At 43.6% G+C, this 21,756-nt stretch overlaps 1 protein-coding gene across 1 annotated transcript in view; it reads left to right on the forward strand.

Moving 5' to 3' along the window:
* The first annotated feature begins 7,435 nt into the window (after nt 1-7,435).
* The window catches only part of LOC129812564 (brain-enriched guanylate kinase-associated protein-like), a 99,878-nt gene continuing 85,557 nt past the window's right edge, over nt 7,436-21,756 (forward strand). The window contains exon 1 of the mRNA XM_055864224.1: nt 7,436-7,488. The gene's annotated coding sequence lies outside the window, so the exon portion shown is untranslated. The remainder of the gene's footprint in view (nt 7,489-21,756) is intronic.

Here is a 21,756-nt window from a genome sequence, read left to right on the forward strand (position 1 = left end):
ATGTCTAAGTAGCTACTTTTGCTAGCATGTTTAGTGCACATACCCAAATGCTCGCGCAGATGCAGGCGAACTCGGACGAATACTTCAAAAAGTTATATAACAGGTTGAATAAACTGGTCAAACTAAGTAGAGAATCAATCTTCAGGATGTTGCTATCATAACTATCCAATAACGTTCCAACCGGAGAATTCCTTTGTGTCTCTAGAAGTTGTGGAAAGCAAGACGATATTGTTTGGAACGCGCATGACCAGGAACTGGCATTCTGCCAGACCAATGACTGAAATACCTCCCATCCGGCTCAACATCACAGTAGAGGCTTCATTCCACGTTCTACAGACTGTTGACATCTAGTAGAAGGTGTAGGAAGTGCAAACAGATCCATATCTTACAGGGAATTGAATATGCGATTAGTTGAACATTGACCAGCCTCAGAATTCTCACTTCCTGTTTTGATTTTTTCTCAGGTTTTTGCCTGCCATATGAGTTCTGTTATACTCACAGACATCATTCAAACAGTTTTAGAAACTTCATAGTGTTTCATATCCAATAGTAATAATAATATGCATATATTAGCATCTGGGACAGAGTAGGAGGCAGTTCACTATGGGCACGCAATAAATCCAAAAGTGAAAATGCTGCCCCCTATCACAAAGAAGTTAACACACAGACAGACGAATGAGAGATTGTGGATTCAAAAATGGGGTACTTTTGATCACAGGCCTAAATGAAAATTATTAGAGAACAATAACCTATCTAACCCTGACCTTAATAACACTAACCTTAACCATCCTAACAAACTGATCTCTAAATGTTGAAAATGTTCTGCATCCTCTAATTTTAAAGTATTTGAAAGGCTGATTTGAGGTTACCATCCGTTCAATCACCAGGCACATGGCTCAACATTGTCATTGCACTGAGACTCTGGAATTTGTCGTGAAAATGAATAAAGTTCCAGCAGTACATGAGATTATCAGACTATAAACATTTCAAGATAGCAGTTGGTTCAAAGTCAGTAGGCAGCCTGGGCCATTTTCTTCCAAGACCAAAAGGTAGCCCCAGAATGACGCCTGACCTAAATTTAACTTCTTGCCACTAGGGGGGTGCTATTTCGACATAGCACAAATGTGTATCCAATGTAAACGGCCTCCTACTCAATTCTTGCTCGTACAATATGCATATTATTCTTACTATTGGATAGAAAACACTCTCTAGTTTCTAAAACCGTTAGAATTATTTCTGTAAGTGAAACATTACTCGACTTAGAGCACTTTTCCTATGTCTGTGTGAGAATGGCAAATTTTATCATCTGCTTTGAGACCTGTCTAACTTTGCCTGTCTTCTATTGGTTGAGATGCACTGCATACGCCTTCCCCTGGCTGTTAGCGAATAGGGAGAGTTGAAATGGCGTCTCTACGTAGTTCCCAAAGTTTATAAATTGATTGGAACCGAGGTGTCCGACCTTTTGGAACTTCGCGCTGACGCAAAGAGGGTCTTGGCATGTCTTTTTAGAACGTCTGGTTTTAGCTCCTAGAAGTATCCGGCTCTGTTTTTATTCGCTATAGGCTTTAAAGACATCATAATCTTGTATAATTTTGAACCGAATTATACCAGTTTAGGTCAGTATATTGCAATTTTCAGGTATTTATTTCCATGGTACTGTAGAAACGTGGGTGTCTCTCTCGAATGCCATTCTGTACTGCTAATTGCAACGTCGAGGGAAACATTCTCCAACCCAGCAACGATTCTTTTGGCCAACGGACACCTTTCACAAGATTCTGATGGGAGTTCAGCTAATAGTAGGTACTATTTATGCTGATAAAACGTTGTTCTGTTGAAAAAGAAAAATGTATTAGACGCCATCATTTTCCGTGTAGCGTTGCGCTATCGCACCATGTATTGTACCCAGTATTGCGCAGTAAGGTTAATTTTAAAAATGTAATTCAGCGATTGCATTAAGAACTAATTTGTCTTTCAATTGCTGTCCAACCTGTATTTTTTTTAGTCAAGTTTATGAATAGTTTGATAAGATTAGGTGCCTTTCCAAAATGGCGCCGGACAGATTGCTTGATTTTTTGCCCACTAAACACGTTGTGTAACCACGAATTGTGCGGCTAAATATGCACATCTTCGAACAAACTATATGCTTTGTGTAATATGATGTTACAGGACTGTCATCTGAAGAATTCTGAGAAGGTTAGTGAAATAATTAATAGCGTTTGGTGGTTTATAACGTTATTGCTATTTTTGGCTTGAATCAATGCTACTGTGTGACTGACTTGTAGTAAGCTAAGATAACGCTATATTGTGTTTTCGCTGTAAAACACTTAGAAAATCTGACATATTGGCTATATTCACATGATCTGTGTCTTTCATCTGCTGTACGCTGTGTATTTTTAAGAAATGTTTTATGATGAGTAATTAGCTAATACACGATGGTCTCTGTAGTTATTCTAGTCATTTGTGATAGTTGTAATGGGGGCTGCAATTGTAAACTATGATTTCTACCTGAAATATGCACATTTTTCTAACAAAACCTATGCTATACAATAAATATGTTATCAGACTGTCATCTGAGGAGGTTTGTTTCTTGGTTAGTGGCTATTTATATCTTTATTTGGTCGAATTTGTGATAGCTACTGATGCAGTAAAAAAAAAATGGTGGAGAAAAAAAGTGGTGTCTTTTGCTAACATGGTTAGCTAATAGATTTACATATTGTGTCTTCCCTGTAAAACATTTTAAAAATCAGAGATGATGGCTTGAATCACAAGATCTGTATCTTTCAGTTGGTGTCTTGGACTTGTGATTTCATGAACATTTTATTTTATGATATCCCTGTAACTTTAGGCTAGGCTATGCTAGTCAGCTTTTGTGATGGGGGGGATCCCGGATCCGGGTTTGTGAGGCGTTAGAGGTTTTAAGGTGCTTTTGGGTTACAGCGGCCAAACAGTTCAGGCTAGAAACACAATTCAACCACAGGAATGCTTGGGAAGTCCTCCTTATTTACTCGGACCATGTGAAATGAACCCTTTACACCTATTCAGTATTAAGAATTTGTCCCCAACCTAAACATAACCCCTAACCCAGACCAAACCTGTGCCATTCCCAGAAGGAAGATCCCGACAGCCTGGTACTGATCAGAGATGCAAGAGACAAAAACATGCGGCTTGTAGTCCTAAATTTAGATTTTAAAAAAGCCTTTGATCGGGTCTCGCACCAGTACCTCAAGTTACTGCAAAAAATGGGCTTCCCGGACAGGTTCTTAGCTTGAGTGGGACTGCTGTACAGGGATATCACCAGCAAAATCCTTGTAAACTGGCATTTGTCAAAAGCAGTGGGAGTACACTGCGGCTTCCGTCAGGGCTGCCCTTTATCTCCTCTTCTCTTTGTGGCCTGTATCAAACCACTGGCACAGGTCTTGCGACGGAACCAACGGATCAGTGGGGTGGGTATCCCGGGGAGTGGAGGGATGACCACCAAGTGCGTGTTTTAGACAGACGACGTGAACATTTTATGTACCGGCCTTTTATCCGTCGACAGGACCCTGGACAGGACTGACTGGTACGGGCAAGACTGAACAGAGACAAGACAGAGGGCCAATTTTTCGGACCGTGGGCAGACCCAGACTTGACCAAACTACCACTGACTGTTAAAAAGACGGACATAAGTGTACTGGGGGTAAATTTTGCCCAGGAGGGAGCGGCAACTGGAGTGGGATCCTGGGCACAGTAAGACAGCTACTGGATTTTTGTGTACTTTGACAGCTGACTTATGAGGGCAAAGTTTTAATCATTAAAGCTGTGATTTTACCTGTGCTATTATTATTCAGTTCTGTTTTTATTCTGGCTGGGATCTAACCTCTGGACCCTGAGGCTGATCTCGGTCTACCTGTGAGCTCCAGTCTCTTTCTAGCTCCCCACAACCTATGTCGAACTCCAGAAGTTAAGACATTTTAAACTGGAAAAAGAGGCAGTCACGGTTTTAACTAAACATCGCGCTCTTGTGCAGGAACGGGAACCAGTGTGTCCAGTGCGCGGGCTTGTTACAGGCGAGCCCACAACGGTTTGGCGCAACGTGGCCCATCCTGCTCTGCTGTACCGGCAACGGGACATGTCCTGGATGGACGCCCACGAGATCCTCCCGGTCAGGGCCGTTATGCACTCCCGGGGCATGGCGAGGACACCCGACTGCCCCCGACAAGGCTGCGGCCAAGATGAGTCGGTGAGGCACTTGCTCTGGGAGTGCAGAGCCACAAGGGACCTGTGGAAGGAAGCAGGCCCCCCCTGATCTCCCCGTGTCTGCCAGCAGGGGAGGACCTAACGCGCCAGCTTGTGCTGTATAGGGTGGGCCGAAGGCCTATTCCACCGAAGGCCTTCACCGAAGGCCCACCCTCACGTGTCTGAAGGATGCACTGTGGTCCTCCCGCAACCTGCTGGTAGCGAAACGAGTAGAGACCACCCCCCAGGCAGTGGCCATCGTAGCCACGGTAGACCTGGGTTGGTACAGAAGGGGGCCTCGACCCCAGGCGAAGTGTCCCCCACAACACCCAAGGTCCCGGCCTGACAGTGCTGCGCCTAGGGGAAGGATCTCCTCTGGGCCCCGAAGGACAGCACTTTTTTAAACAAATTGACTCTAACATGTTGTCATGTCTTAAAAATATTTTACTTTTTTAAAATCATTTGTACACATTTTAAATGGCTTTTACAGTTTGGATGTTTCTATTGTTTTAAACACATTTAAATGTAATATTCAAATGCTGTTTTTTTGTGTATAAATGTTGTACAAAAAGGAAATGTCACAACTTTAAAAAATATATATATATATCTGTTCTTAGTGTAGTTTCTTTGACAGTTGCTGTATTTGATCGGAGAGGAGATCATCGGCTGGAGGGCGCCCAGTTAATTGTGCTGAGTTATTTATTTATTTTTACCTCTTGGGCAGGGGGCAGTATTTTGACGTCCGGGTGAAAAGCGTGCCCAAAGTAAACTGCCTGTTACTCAGGCATAGAAGCTAGGATATGCATATCATTGGTAGATTTGGATAGAAAACAGTCTAAAGTTTCTAAAACCGTTAAAATTATGTCTGTGAGTATAACAAAACTGATATGGCAGGCCAAACCCCGAGGACAAACCATCCACCAAAAAACAATTCAGCCTACCACTATTTCAATGGCCATCACTTTTATTATAAGGCCAAGCCCTCTCAGAATGCAGTTCCTATGGTTTCCACTAGATGTCAACAGTCTTTAGAAAGAGTTTCAGGCTGTTTTTTTGAAAAATTTGCCAGAAATTGTAGTTCTCGGTGGCTCCCATTTTGGCTGTAGTGTTTCAAAGCGCGCGTTCTTTGGTATTTTTCTTCGGTAAAGACAACAATTCTGTCTTAAATTTTATCGTTTATTTACGTATTTGGGTACCTAAGGTTTGATTATAAACGTTGATTGACTTGTTTGGAAAAGTTTATTAGTAACGTTTGGGATTAATTTTGATGGAGGGAAACTGGGTGGATTATTGACTGAAGCGCGCCAGCTAAACAGCGTTATGGATATAAAGAAGGACAGTATCGAACAAAAGGACCATTTGTGATGTAACTGGGACCTTTGATTGCCAACAGAAGATCATCAAAGCTAAGGCATTTTTTATATCGCTATTTCTGACTTTCGTGTCGCACCTGCCTGGTTGAAATATGTTTTTCATGTGTTTGTATGCGTGGCGCTGTCCTCAGATAATCGCATGGTTTCGTTCGCCGTAAAGCCTTTGTGAAATCTGACAGAGCGGCTGGATTAACAAGAAGCTAAGCTTTATTTTAATGTATAACACTTGTGATTTAATGAAAGTTAAATATTTATAATACTGTCGTTTGAATTTCGCGCTCTGCAATTTCACCGGATTTTGGCCCATAAGAAGTTAAGTGTATTATTGCTGTTCTGCTTCACAATTATTTTCTTTTGTCCTGGGTAAGGTGGTGGTCTTGGTGGTAGACTACAGGCCCGCTGGTCCTTTTTATTAATTTATATTTTCTTTTGTTCTGTTTTGCATTTCCCCTCCCCTGTGTATCCTTTTGTCTTCCCTTAGCTCCTCCCACTGTCTTCAGTTTTGTGTTGTCTGCTATCTGAGGTGGCCTGCTAGCCTGGCCTGCGATCTCATCTGATCTCGGAAGCTAAGCAGGGTCAGTGATTGAGGTTGTTGCAGACAAGTTGGTTTTGTAGGAGAGGGAATTGTTTGCTGCTTTTTGGTATACATATATTTTGTTTGGCAATTTGATTTTAAGTTTTTTGAAAGTTGAGTTGTTTTTCCCCTAGCGGCTTGTGGTGTTGGGGGAAAGGTCTCGGTGTAACCGGATGGATTACAATGGCTTCTATGACCAACGCGAGGAAACAGAGTGCGGGACATGGAAAAAATTATCCTGGTGCACCACCATCGAGGGAGAAGTTCTATGATAGGGCTTGTACCGTGGCGGTGGATATCACTGGGAATCGTAAACTAACGATGGAATTGCTGCGACGGATAAAGGAGGCATGCGGAGCGGTGACAGGGTGCAGATTCAAGGGGGATCAGAAGTACAAGATAACAATGTCGCATGTCCATGGGAAGGAGTGACTGATGGATGGACTGAAAATCAAATCGTGTACGGTAATGGCGAGGGACATTTCATCGGATGGACTGCTTGCGTCCTTCATGAATATATCTGTGTATATTAGCGATGATGCTATTGTTGCCAAATTGGAAGGATGGGGTATGTCGGCGGTTTCGGATTTAGAGGAGATTATGGCTGGTAACGGAGATCGCGGATGTCACAAAATTCTGCAAGGTCCGGGTCACAGACGTGGTGCACTCGCTACCGTAATCCACAAAGTTCGAGATGTTGGAGTGGCCCGAATACTCCCGTGTGACACACATTTGTATTCAGCCTGGCCATGTAGTCCGGGACTGCTATGATTTTTTTATACCGGCGATGGGGAATACAAGGGCATTATGCGAGAGTGCTTCGTGAAAACGGGGAGACCTTGCAATGGCTGTGGTGAGAGCGGCATCCACTGCGTGTGTTCTGGGCCGACAGATGGTGATGACATGGAACAACAGGAGGTGGGAGAAGAGAGTGGAGGGAGATGGGATGGAGAAAAAAAGGAGGCCAGGATGGTGAAGGAGAAGAGGGTGATGAATCTACTGTGGCAGATGGGGATGGAATCGGGTCTAGCATAGACGGAGAGTTCTTGGAAGGCGTCGTCGAAGATGGAAAGGAGCCGGTGGAGGAGTGTCGGCCACGGATCTGTCTGAAGTTGCAGGGGGTGCTGATCATGAAGGTTTTATATCTGACTAGTCCTGAAAGTATGGAGGTGAAGGGTGAATCCTCACACAGGACTCTGTAGGTGATGTGTCCTCGGATGAAGTCCAAAGGATAAGAAAATAATCGAAGGAAAGGAGGCATATCAAGAAGAAAAAAAAAAAGACTGGGTCTTGATGGAAACAATAAACATCATACTCCTACTCATGGTGAGCGTTATGTCTGTCAATATTAATGAGACTAAGATATGGAAAAGTTAGACCAGACAGTAAGCCTACTTCAGGCTGTTATTTAATGCCTTCAAGAGACACTGGACTAACAGTATGCTGGATGGATTTGATTTATTTTAATAATGGTAGGAAGAGGACTTGTGAGGTTGCTATTTTAATTAAGCGGGATAGTCTGCAGAATATTAGGGAAGTGCACACGGATGAAGGTAGGCTTTTAAGTGTTCCATTTTTTGAATGTTTATGCACCTAATAATGAGATTGACCGAGCCCTGTTTTTTCAGTCACTTGAGCAACATTGTGTGGGTAACTGTATATTGGTTGGGAGATTTTAACGTTCGTTTGACTGAACTGGGCATGTCAAGGAGTGCATTATTGTGCTCTGATCCGTCTAGGCTAGTCTTGCTGGGGGTAATGAAGGATCATTGAGTGATGTATGTCGGGGTATGCATCCAGGTGAGAGCGTTCGAGGAGGCAGGTTGTTTTAAACAGTCCCAGGCAAAGCCGCATTGATTATTGTTTAGCGGCTGTAAATGTGGTGCAATATGTTCACAAGATTAGGTATGATTAAAAAAATGTAAGTGATCATGCCTCTCTTGGGTTCCTGCTGGGTCATAGTTTGCCTACTAGAGGGGGTGGTGCATGGTATTTGAATGCTGAGCTACTAAAAGAGAAATATATTGATATGATTGCCGATTGTATTAAACAGAAACGTTGAGTGATTTTAAATGTGTTAATATTGGATTGTGGTGGGAGGGTCTAAAAGAGAAGATTAGAGGGTTGAGTGTTGAATATTCAAGATGGAGGAATTTTCTTTTAAAGAGGGAGCGTATAGCTCTGAATAAACAACTTGACATTGAGCTGGAAAAAGTTGATACGGTGGAGGGTTATGATGTGGCAGGCTTCATGGAAGCTCAGGCTGCTGTGCATAACTTTGAAAAGAGTGCATGCATGGGGGGGGGGGGGCGATCAAGGCTGTAGTGAGGAGGTTTTAGGTTTTATTGATGCTAAATTATCTGATGCTGAACGAAAAATATGACGGTTATTAAGGAGATACGGGAGGCTATCTTGGCCAGTAATAGGGAAAAAAGTCTGGGATCAGATGGGCTGAAAAGTGAGTTGTATCATCAATTTGTGGATATTTTATCACCTGTATTGTTGGACGTGTAACAGGCACAGGTAGTTCCATAATCATTGTCCACGGGATTGTTAAATATTATAAAACAAATGGAGCAGGGAGAAGCTGGAAAATGTTAGGCCTTTAAGTTTACGGAATACTGATAAGATTTTGGCAAGCGTTTTCGCTAACCGTGTTAACAAAGTGATGGGGAGTATCAGATCCGAGTCAGACGTACAATGTTCCTGGGAGGGATATTATGGATATTACTTGTACAATAAGGGATGTTGTTCGACATATGACTGTTGAGGGAGGCATAGTGCTTAGCCTAGATTTGAACAAGAAAACTAACTTGTGAAGTGTGAAAGTAGGCATGTGAGGGATGCAATGGAGATTAAGCGCACCTAATAAAAACCAATCAACCAGATCACAAAACAAAATGGTGCTTGCAGAGAGAGAGAGGGAGGCAGGACTGGGCACCAGGACCTTTTATCACCTAGTTGATCCCAAACCCAGGTGCAACTTATCACCTTAACGACCCAATCAGCTCCACCTGTCCCCAATCTGCAAATATAAACACAAACACAGAGAAGGAGGCAGGGAAACCGAGGGGGTGTAACACCCACTCCCCTATGAAAATCAGGAACTAACAAAGACCTGAAAACAAAACCCACAACCACACAAATATAACTAATCAAAAACCATAACTATTAAACGTTCCGACACAAAATACTATACAAACCATAAAGAGGCCCACCGGATTCCGATGATACCAACCCAACCAAATCCCCTGACCCCATCCAACCTCAGCAACCACAGTACCTGGAAGCAATTAAAACAATTTAAGAGAAAGAAATGGAGACCAAGCGACAGGAGAGCAGAAGCTAGAGCAACAGAAAGAACAAAATAAACCCTGTACAGACCACCAACCGAAAATGTAAAAAAAAAACAACGAAGGCGTCCTAAGATCGACTAAATCGGTGCACGGGAAAGCGCATCAGACACAACATTATCCTCACTTTCTACATGACGTACATCCAAATGGAACGCCTGCAGGAACAAACACCGGCGCATAATTCTGCGATTTGGGCAAAGCATGGTGTGCAGGAAAGTAAAGGGGTTGTGGTCAGTGTAAACAACAATAGGGACCACACATATCCCTCAAAATGCTGCAATGCCCAGATTTATTAAGCAAGGGCCTCTTTCTCATCCACTAAATAATTAAACTGATAGCTGTTAAACTTTTGGGAGAAATAACTAACAGGATGTTCAACACCCCCATCTGCTTGAAGCAACACGGCACCTGCCACTAAATTACTGGCATCCACATATAGGCTGAAGGCAGTTCCAATCATGCGGCAGCCAACACAGGGTCAGAGTTAAGAAGCAGTTTCACATTTTCAAAAGCACTCTGACAGCAGGAAGACCAGATTAAATCAGCCCTCTTCTTCAACAGATCAGTCAGAGGTGCTACAACCGTGGAGAAGTCGAAGCAAAACCCCCAATAATACCCAACCATACCTAGGAAGCGTTGCAGCTTCTTCTTGGTGGTGGGCGGTGGAAACAGATCGATAGCGGCCACTTTAGCCCGCACCGGGAGAACACGACATTGCCCGAACACTCTGCCGAGGTAGGTCACTGTTGCCTGGGCACACTCACATTTGGCTAAGTTCAAGTGGGACAGGCCTCAGTCAAACATTCAAACAGAGTCCGTATCTGCACCAGATAGCGCTCCCAAGTGTCACCATAAAACAACCACATCATCTAGATAAACAGCACAGCCTTCAAGGCCAGAGATCACCCTATTCAGAAGACGCTGAAACGTAGCGGGAGCCTTGCGTAGGCCTAAACTCCTGACCGTATAGGAGAAAAGACCTGAAGGAATAATTAAAGCAGATATTTCACGAGCTCTTGATGACAAAGGCACCTGCCAGTAACCCTTCCGCAAGTTTAATTACAAACCGGGCAGCACCAACCTGGTAAACACAATCTTCCATCCGTGGGAGTGGGTAACAGTCCGATTGTGTCACACTAACCTTCCGGTAGTCAGTGCAAAATCTAAGAACTACCTGGCTTGCTCACCAAGAGACACGGGGAGGCTCAACTGGAGAATGATGGTACAGCGATATCATTAACCAGCATGTACTTAAAACTTCTTAAGGCTAGGCGTCTCGCTAGAGGGACAACTTCCGTTGAAACTGAAGGGCTCACAATTCAAATAAATAATCTTTAAAATTATGGATATTAAACATTTAGGTACATACATGTGTCTTATATTGGTTGAAAGCTGAAATTGTTGTTAATCTAATCTGTCCAATTTACAGTAGGCTTTACAGCGAAAGCATGTGTCACGACTCCTACCGAAGGTGGCTCCCCTTCCTGTTCGGGTGGCGCTCTGCGGTCGTGGTCACCGGCCTACTAGCTGCCACTGACTTTTCTCCTCCCCCTCCTTATTTGTTTATTGGTTACACCTGTTTTTAGTTAGGGTGATTAGTAGGGCTTTATTACCCAGCAGGCCCGCCTGTTTGGTGTGCGGGATTGTTTTGTGTACTGTTTGTACATGCGTGTATGTCACGGTTCGTGTTAGTTGTATTTTCGGAATTAGTTTGTTCCCCTTGTATGTTGGGGTATTTGGTTGGAGTGGCGTCGTGTTTCACCTTTGTGGTGATTAAAAGTTACGCTACTCTGAACTCTCTGTGTCCTGCATCTGACTCTTTCCTCCACTACACCACGGGCATTACAGAATCCCGCACCACCAAGAATGGAGTCAGCAGGAGCAGCTGCCAACCCCCTCCCATCTATGGAGGAACGTGTCCTCCATCGCATCGGTTCCGCCATGGACCAGATGAGGGAGAGAATGGACCGATGGGAGAGGAGTGGTCTCCTCTCTCCATCTTCGGTTTCTCCAGCCCAGGATTCCTCCTCTCCTCTCTCCCCAAAACGTATTTATTACTCGTTATTCGAGTTACAAGCCTGAAGCCTTGAACAAATACTGTTGACACCTAGTGGAAGCCATAGGAATTGCAATGTGGGAGCTGTAATTGGATATTCCCCTATGCTTTCCATTGTAAGAGCATGGGCTGGGATTTTCTCCTAACATATCTATGTGTGAGCAAAACAAGACTGAAAATCAGTGATCAAATCATTTAACTCTGCTTGGCAATCAGACAGGTGACCCAACAAACTCTCCAACCCTGCAAAATACCATCATCAGGGCCCGGCACCCCCTGTTCATCACACTGCATATGAAGGTGAAGTGGCTGAACTCAGATCAACGGATTCCACCAAAAGAACAGGACTAACCACGTCAGTTTTAGCACATAGTTTTGATTTAGCCAATTCAGAAGACAAACGAGCATAATAGGGCTTTAACAAATTGACATGGCAGAGCTGATTCGCCTTTCTGTGCTCAGGGGTCGCAATCAGATAGTTCAGATTGGACAATTGGCGAACCACAGTGTATGGGCCGCTGAATTTGGCCTGAAAAGGAGAACCAACAATGGGCAGCAGGGCCAGAACCTGGTCCCCTGGACTAAATTGTCGCGGCTCAGCTCACCGGTCAAACAACCTTTTCATCCTCACCTGAGAGGAAGCTAGTTTTTCTTTAGCCATTTCACAAGCTACATACAACCGGTGTCAGAAACACTAACATATGACATTAAATTTGGGGGAGGCTCAACCACCTTCCAATCCTCCTTTTATACAACAAGAGGACCATGCACAATATGACCAAAAACAAGGTAATTAGGATTGAAACCAGTGCTCTCGTGATACTTCTTTAACAGCGAGTAGCAACCAGCGTAATCCCTCTTCCCAGTCACGTTTTATTTCAGTGCAGTACGCACGTAACAAACAGTAACTTTGAAGTCGGATAAGCACTGGCCTGAGTATGTTTTAAACACAATTGTCACAAGACTTGTAAAAATATGTGCGAAGTGAAGTTGGAGCCCTGATGGCTCTGAATCAACTGAGGTATTCCAAAAATGTAGATGAACGGTGACAAAGCCTTCACAACAGATTTAGTGGTAATGTTGCGAAGTGGATAGGCTGCAGAATCTCGTAGCCTGACACATCACAGTTAACATGTAGGTGCTACACGAGGATGTAAGCGGAAATGTCTTTAACCTGTCTGGCTCTGGCGTTCCGCTAGCGGAACTCCTCCCACATTCCACTGAAGAGGCAGAGCGCAAAATTCTAAAGATATTTTTTAGAAATATTTAACTTTCACGCATTAACAAGTCCAATACAGCAAATGAAAGATACACATCTTGTGAATCCAGTCAACATGTCCGATTTTTAAAATGTTTACAGCGAAAACACCACATATATTTATGTTAGCTCACCACCAAATACAAAAAAGGACAGACATTTTTCACAGCACAGGTAGCATGCACAAAGCCAACCTAACTAACCAAGAACCAACCAAACTAACCAAGAAACAACTTCATCAGATGACAGTCTTATAACATGTTATACAATAAATCTATGTTTTGTTCAAAAATGTGCATATTTGAGGTATAAATCAGTTTTACATTGCAGCTACCATCACAGCTACCGTCAGAAATAGAACCGAAGCAGCCAGAGTAATTACAGACACCAACGTCAAATACCTAAATACTCATCACAAAACATTTCTGAAAAATCGATGGTGTACAGCAAATTAAAGACAAGCATCTTGTGAATCCAGACAATATTTCAGATTGTTTAAGTGTTTTACAGCGAAAACACAATATAGCATTATATTAGCTTACTACAAAAGCCTACCACACTACCGCATTCATTCATCAAGGCACGTTAGCGATAGCAATAGGCACGTTAGCGATAGGGAATAAACCAGCAAAAGATATTAATTTTCACTTACCTTCATAAACCTTCATCAGATGACAGTCCTATAACATCAGGTTATACATACACTTATGTTTTGTTCGAAAATGTGCATATTTAGAGCTGAAATCAGTGGTTATACATTGTGCTAACGTAGCATCTTTTTCCCAGAATGTGCGGATATTTTTATGACACTCCATCTATTCTGACCAAAGAACTATTCATGAACGTTAATAGAAAATACATGTTGTATAGGAAATGATACTAGTTCTTAATGCAATCGCCGTGTTAGAATTCTAAAAATAACTTCATTACGACATCCAGCTTAGGTATAGCGAGAGAGTGCCCAAACTCTGGGCGCAAACAACTATTTCACATGTTTTACAGATATATGAAATAGCATCATAAAATGGGTCCTACTTTTGATGATCTTTCATCAGAATTTTGTACAAGGGGTCCTTTGTCGGGAACAATCGTTGTTTGGATTTAGAATGTCCTCTTCTCCAGTCAATTAGCACGGAAGCTAGCAAAGTGGCGCTAAGCTCTCCTTCGTGAACAAAGGCACACAACGTAACACGCCTAACGTCCCGAATAAATTTCAATAATCTAATAAAAATATATTGAAAAAACATACTTTACGATGATATTGTCACATGTATCAAATAAAATCAAAGCCGGAGATATTAGTCGTCCATAACGACAGCTTATCAGAAGGCAAATCCAGGTCCCTTCACGCGCTCTCCAGAAAACAGGAAACTGGTGACACGTCATGCCGAGAGCTATTATTCAACCCCAGATCACTGCCTGTCGACATCTAGTGGAAGACGTATGAAGTGCATGTATACTGATATACACTGCTCAAAAAAATAAAGGGAACACTTAAACAACACAATGTAACTCCAAGTCAATCACACTTCTGTGAAATCAAACTGTCCACTTAGGAAGCAACACTGATTGACAATACATTTCACATGCTGTTGTGCAAATGGAATAGACAAAAGGTGGAAATTATAGGCAATTAGCAAGACACCCCCAAAAAAGGAGTGATTCTGCAGGTGGTGACCACAGACCACTTCTCAGTTCCTATGCTTCCTGGCTGATGTTTTGGTCACTTTTGAATGCTGGCGGTGCTCTCACTCTAGTGGTAGCATGAGACGGAGTCTACAACCCACACAAGTGGTTCAGGTAGTGCAGTTCATCCAGGATGGCACATCAATGCGAGCTGTGGCAAAAAGGTTTGCTGTGTCTGTCAGCGTAGTGTCCAGAGCATGGAGGTGCTACCAGGAGACAGGCCAGTACATCAGGAGATGTGGAGGAGGCTGTAGGAGGGCAACAACCCAGCAGCAGGACCGCTACCCCTGCCTTTGTGCAAGGAGGTGCACTGCCAGAGCCCTGCAAAATGACCTCCAGCAGGCCACAAATGTGCATGTGTCAGCATATGGTCTCACAAGGGGTCTGAGGATCTCATCTCAGTACCTATTGGCAGTCAGGCTACCTCTGGCGAGCACATGGAGGGCTGTGCGGCCCCACAAATAAATGCCACCCCACACCATGACTGACCCATCGCCAAACCGGTCATGCTGGAGGATGTTGCAGGCAGCAGAACGTTCTCCACGGCGTCTCCAGACTCTGTCACGTCTGTCACATGTGCTCATGTGCTCAGTGTGAACCTGCTTTCATCTGTGAAGAGCACAGGGCGCCAGTGGCGAATTTGCCAATCTTGGTGTTCTCTGGCAAGTGCCAAACGTCCTGCACGGTGTTGGGCTGTAAGCACAACCCCCACCTGTGGACGTCGGGCCCTCATACCACCCTCATGGAGTCTGTTTCTGACCGTTTGAGCAGACACATGCACATTTGTGGCCTGCTGGAGGTCATTTTGCAGGGCGCTGGCAGTGCACCTCCTTGCACAAAGGAGGAGGTAGCGGTCCTGCTGCTGGGTTGTTGCCCTCCTACGGCCTCCTCCACTTCTCCTGATGTACTGACCTGTCTCCTGGTAGCGCCTCCATGCTCTGGACACTACGCTGACAGACACAGCAAACCTTTTTGCCACAGCTCGCATTGATGTGCCATCCTGGATGAACTGCACTACCTGAGCCACTTGTGTGGGTTGTAGACTCCGTCTCATGCTACCACTAGAGTGAGAGCACCGCCAGCATTCAAAAGTGACCAAAACATCAGCCAGGAAGCATAGGAACTGAGAAGTGGTCTGTGATCACCACCTGCAGAATCACTCCTTTTTTGGGGGTGTCTTGCTAATTGCCTATAATTTCCACCTTTTGCCTATTCCATTTGCACAACAGCATGTGAAATTTATTGTCAATCAGTGTTTCTTCCTAAGTGGACAGTTTGATTTCACAGAAGTGTGATTGACTTGGAGTTACATTGTGTTGTTTAAGTGTTCCCTTTATTTTTTTGAGCAGTGTATATGAAGCCCATTAATAGGCAGGCCCTAGAACAGTGCATCGATTTCAGATTTTCCACTTCCTGTCAGGAGGTTTGCTGCAAAAGGAGTTCTGTTTTACTCACAGATATAATTCAAACGGTTTTAGAAACTAGAGAGTGTTTTCTATCCAATAGTAATAATAATATGCATATTGTACGAGCAGGAATTGAGTACGAGGCCGTTTAAATTGGGCACAATTTTTCCCCAAAGTGAAAACAGCGCCCTCTGTCCTCAATAGGTTAAACAAGGCCAATCAAAATGACGCACAATTCGATCATAGGTTTTACTAACGCCTAAGTGATCAGAAACGTCATGAGATGTTTTCAAAACTAGATCACAAATCTTATAAGGAACTGTGATCTGAACAATAGCATCACCCATAACTTTTGCTGTGAGGCGTCCATTTCCTCATCAACAACTGATCTTGAACGTTGTAACCCTGGGCAACACTCCTTACCTCAACCGGAAGTACTTGATCAAATAAACCTTAAGGTGGGATCAGCGGACTACTCAATCACAAGATCACTACAGGACATAGGCAAAGGTAAATAATTTAATGGATAATCTAACTGTTCGGTTATGTGCTGTGTAAATCCCATTTTGACCTTAGTGTCAGCACGGCTCATAGCACGAGTCACAGTGCATGCGGAAAACCTTTTTACCAAGAATAGGACATTCATTCTTCCAGTGGCCTTTACCTTGACAATATTAGAGATTTTACTTACATCATTCTGTCCACATGAACCATGTTCGGATCTAGATGGAAATGAGTCATTACCAGAACCAAAGGAATTTGATGACCGAAATCCACTTGAACTGTTCCTCTGCCCCCAATCTCGCATACAGGATCCTACAAAACTGCCTTTGTGGGTCAGTACGTACAGTTGAAGTCGGAAGTTTACATACACTTAGGTTGGAGTCATTGAAACTCGTTTTTCACCACTCCACAAATATCTTGTTAACCAACTATAGTTTTGGCAAGTCTGTTAGAACATCTTCTTTGTTCATGACAAAAGTAATTTTTCCAACAATTATTTACAGACAGTGATTTATAAGTGAAATAATTCACAATTCCAGTGGATCAGAAGTTTACATACACTACGTTGACTGTAGCTTTAAATGGCTTGGAAAATTCCAGAAAATTATGTCATGGCTTTAGAAGCTTCTGATAGGCTAATTGACATCGTTTGAGTCAATTAGTGGTGTATCTGTGGATGTGTTTCAAGGCCTACCTTAACTCAGTGACTCTTTGCTTGACATCATGGAAAAATCAAAACAAATCAGCCAAGACCTCAGAAACACAATTGTAAATCTGGTTCATCCTCAGGAGCAATTTCCAAACGCCTGAAGGTACCACGTTCATCTGTATAAACACCATGGGATCACACAGCCGTCATACCGCTCAGGAAGAGTCCGTAGAACAACAGCAAAGGACCTTGTGAAGATGCTGGAGGAAACTGGTACATAATCATCTATATCCACAGTAAAACGAGCCCTATATCGATATAACCTGAAAGGCCGCTCAGCAAGGAAGAAGCCACTGCTCCAAAACTGCCATGCAAAAGCTAGACTACGGTATGCAACTGCACATGAGGACAAAGATCATACTTTTTGGAGAATTGTCCTCTGATCTGATGAAACAACAATATAATTGTTTGGCCGTAATGACCATTGTTATGTTTGGAAGAAAAAGGGGAAGCTTGCAAGCCGAAGAACACTATCCCAACCGTGAAGAATGGGGGTGGCAGCATCAGGTTGTGACGGTGCTTTGCTGCTGGAGGGACTGGTGCACTTCACAAAATAGATGGCATCATGAGGAGGAAAATGATGTGCATATATTGAAGCAACATCTGAAGACATCAGTCAGGAAGTTAAAGCTTGGTCACAAATGGGTCTTCCAAATTCCAAACTATTCCTCCAAAGTTGTGGCAAAATGGCTTAATGAACAACTGTCCACAACCAGGGAAGTTAGTCTTGGAGTGGGGGCGTTTTAAAATCCATACCCAAAACGCACACAGTCCACAACTTTGGGAATGTGGAGACATTCTGTACAGGATGCAGGGGTCCTTGGCGATAGGGGCCCAACGCCATATATTAATGACTATACTAATGACAGTAGCAAAGGCACTCCAACACAGAATAGAGTGAATAATGGCACATGCTACATCAGCGTGTTTCGATACACCCCGGTATTATGATACGGGAATGACAGTAGCAATAACTCAGACGTTGAGTTTGTTAGTGGCAACACTTGTAGAGAGCTGCAGCTCAACCCTGTTAGAGCTGCAGTTGTGCAGCTTCTGTGCAAGAGGCTGAAGGTGCAGTGCAAGCAGCAGTCTAATTCTTACAGCTGCTGGTGAGTTAGGGGCTCCTTGTAAGAATGTGAAAATAAAAGGAGACGGAAGTTGTTTCTTCAGAGCGGTCAGTGAAACGATGTGTGGTAAAGATGAGTATCATGGAACAATTCAAAATGTCGTGGTGAAGCAGCTAGAAAGGAACGACGGTACATGTAGGAGCGTTTTGAGAGTGGGTTAACGTTCAGTGTCAGAATATATTATCAAATCCAAATTGAGCTCTCTAGGTAGTTGGGCGACCGAAGTGTAGATTCAAGCAGCAGCAGATTGTTTGGGTGTAAGCATAAGTTGGAACGGTTTACAGGTGTCTAACAAGGGGATTTATTTTGGAGAATCGTGGGAACCATTATGAGACAGTTGTTTGCGTCAAGAGGCCTCAGATGCAATGTTGCACCACAAACATTCAAGTCTTCAGCCTCCAACTGGCCCGATTCCGAGAGAGCTTGGCGAGCAACAATGTCCAGTGAATACGATGATTGGATCTGTGAGGATGATCCCGGATGCTGGCAAGAGGATGATGAGCGTGAACATGAAGAGTGGTACCACGATGAGCATGAACACGAAACTCCGGGTGATGACTTGGAGGATACCAGGGACCACGAAGCCGAAACTCGTCACCAATACAATTCCAACAACAACCTTCTGGACAACGACGAGGTTGACGATGACAACGAGGTTCGTGCTGAGGAGGATGCGAGACAAAAACAGCAGATGCAACGCAAGCTTAATTGGTCACTATTGAACAGATCATGGCTTTCATTTTTAGAATGGCTGGGTGAGCGCTGGTGGGGCTCGGCAGATTAGATCCTTCATGGATACACCTAAGATTCGCGCTGGAGATATTATCATCGCAGCACACTTTGGTGACATACCTGGAGGAGTGTGTTCGGTTACGGTGAAGACCAACGAAACAGTCGTGACATTTGCTGTGCTCATCCGTCGAGGCAGTTACATATGTAACGACTTGGTGCAACGAGAATTTTCAAATCCTATTGACATAATAGATCTCGTTTGTAAACTGGGAGTAGGGCACTTGCTGCCTAGACAGAGGAAAATACCTCATAACCCTGATTACTTTTCTGTGACACATATAGTGGAAGAGATGTGTTACATGATAAAGGTGCTGAAAGGTGCATGGTGGGGAGCTTCATACGGCAGAAAGGTCACCCGAGCACCGTGAAGTGATACAGCATCTACGAATGAAGGAAAAACTGTACGCCGACCCGGGTGCAGCAATGCATTATAATGATAACGAGAGTTTGGGATACCTGTTCAAGATTATAACTGCCAAGGGAAAGAGATTCAAGGTGACGTTTGATACATTGGGGTTTACGCTTGGGACAAGTGCACGCTTCTCTGAGATCACAAATGTAATGTCCTACATCAGCATGGTTGAAAAAGTCACCTTTGCAACTCGACCCTGTTCCCGCGATGCAAGCGAACCCGAGCGTCAGGGATGAAGACATGGAAGGTCCACGCGTGTCAGAGTCGACAAGAAATCTGTAGATTACTATAGATGGAAGTTGGTAGCATATGTAATCACTGTTCTATCCCTGTTTCACTATGTCATTTCAAAAGTACTTGTGTTGTAGTCATCAATGCCCATGTGAATAAAGACAAAGTATTTCTGAAACCGAATGATCATTCACGTTTATTGACAGAGTACATTACAAGCATTCACTTTGTCAGTAAATCCATACCCAAACCGTCACTGTCTACAACCAGGGAAGCAGGGGCAGCATTCATTTCCAAAGAATATAAACTTTATTGAGCCCAGAAAGGAACAAAAACGGGTTCTTCTCCTTAGTCCTCACTACATTGGAAAATCGTCATCCCCCTGCTCTTCCTCATCATCGGCCATGTATTTGAGAGAAAGACAAATAATCACATTATCAAGAGGCTATACACACAGGCAAAGTGTCATCACCGTATACATTTCCAGATGTACCATGTCACCTTCTTTTTGTTCAGCTGGGCAGGAGGAGGAAATGCTGGATGAGGTTGTGCATGGTTGAGGACCTCCTGGGGCAACAGTGGACGATCTTGTTTATACCACAGGGATTTCAGGTCCCTCTCCGTCAGAGGATAGTATGTAATCGGTCTCCTGAGATGTGTATTATGATGTGATGAGATGTGTATGCGTGGGATAAAAATATCACATAGACATGGTATAACAGTGCATGAAACGTGATCGAATTAGTCATTCACAATCTGTGTACCTACAGAACGGCTCAGGGCGAAGGTTGATGCCTGTGAAGTGGAGATTAGCGTCAGAACCGTACAAGATAAAAGATTACGATTAGCATGTTGTATAAACAAGGTGTGTGTAACGTAGGATATAATCATGTGTATCCTACCGGGGTGAGCTCGCTGTTGTCGGTTTCTATACCACTCTCCTCTAACATCATTACAAGTGTGAAATTAATAATGAGTTGAGTCAAAGAGATACAGGTCTACATTTTGCTGGTAGAATGTGACACTTTCACTAGGTGTCACGATCAAACTCCTTCCCACGGTTAGTTTGGGTTAGGCACGGGGTGAGGGGCGTTTTTAAAATAAATACCCAAACGCTCATGTGGCACATTTTATTTGCTATTTTCTTCTCTCTCAAACTCTCTCTGTAACTACACTTTATGCCACTGAATCACTCTCGTCATTGTTAGATTTATTGCATTCGTCACATATCCCCCGGTTCGCAGAGTGAATTGGGAAAGTTGCTTGGCAAGACTGACTATTTAAAGTCTATCTGTCAAGGGAGACATATTCTATATTTCCCTCCCAGTGTAAACACTAACTTCAGCCTGTCACTACAACTTGGAAATGAATGCAGATTGCTACTGCTCCTCTGTAACTCATGTGAATGTAACAACTATCCTATGTGGTATATGAAACACTGCGCTGTACATGCCTTACATAGTAATGACAGAGAGAGAGATGTAGGGATAGATACACATACTCAATGAGAGACACCGCCGTGTTCAATAGACTGTTCAGTTATTTATTATGTATTCGTTTTCATTGTCATAGTACATGCTGTACAGGCACAGCTGTTGCTAGATCGCGGTCAAGTCAATCTCGTGGGGTTGCTTGTTTCCAACAATGGCTGTTTGCTGTGTAACAGCATGAAGGCTCACTGAACGCGCCTATGGGTCCAAGGTCCAGGTCAAACGTTTCCTTCCACTGGCGGATGTACTGTGATGACGATCATCTTCTTTACTTTTAGGCTTCTCTTGTCATGACGTCTCATGGCTAGTCTTTTCTTTCCCTTACTCTTGTCCTCTCCTCCCTGCAATTGACAGCTGATCATGACGCGTGGACGACTTGCTGCGCTACTGCAAATTGCACGTGTCTCACAAGATAGTCGTATAAGCTTTTCACTGTCGGGTAGACGTAGCACGCGTTCATGGCTGATAGGGTGTCGAGATGGTGGTAGTGCGTCAACTCCACGTACATGGGTCTGGTGAAGGGACTGTCCTTGGGTCCTATCATTACATCAACTCTGTTGTGGATGA

Source organism: Salvelinus fontinalis, chromosome 16, assembly GCF_029448725.1.
Source record: "Salvelinus fontinalis isolate EN_2023a chromosome 16, ASM2944872v1, whole genome shotgun sequence".
Classification (NCBI taxonomy): Eukaryota; Metazoa; Chordata; class Actinopteri; order Salmoniformes; family Salmonidae; genus Salvelinus; species Salvelinus fontinalis.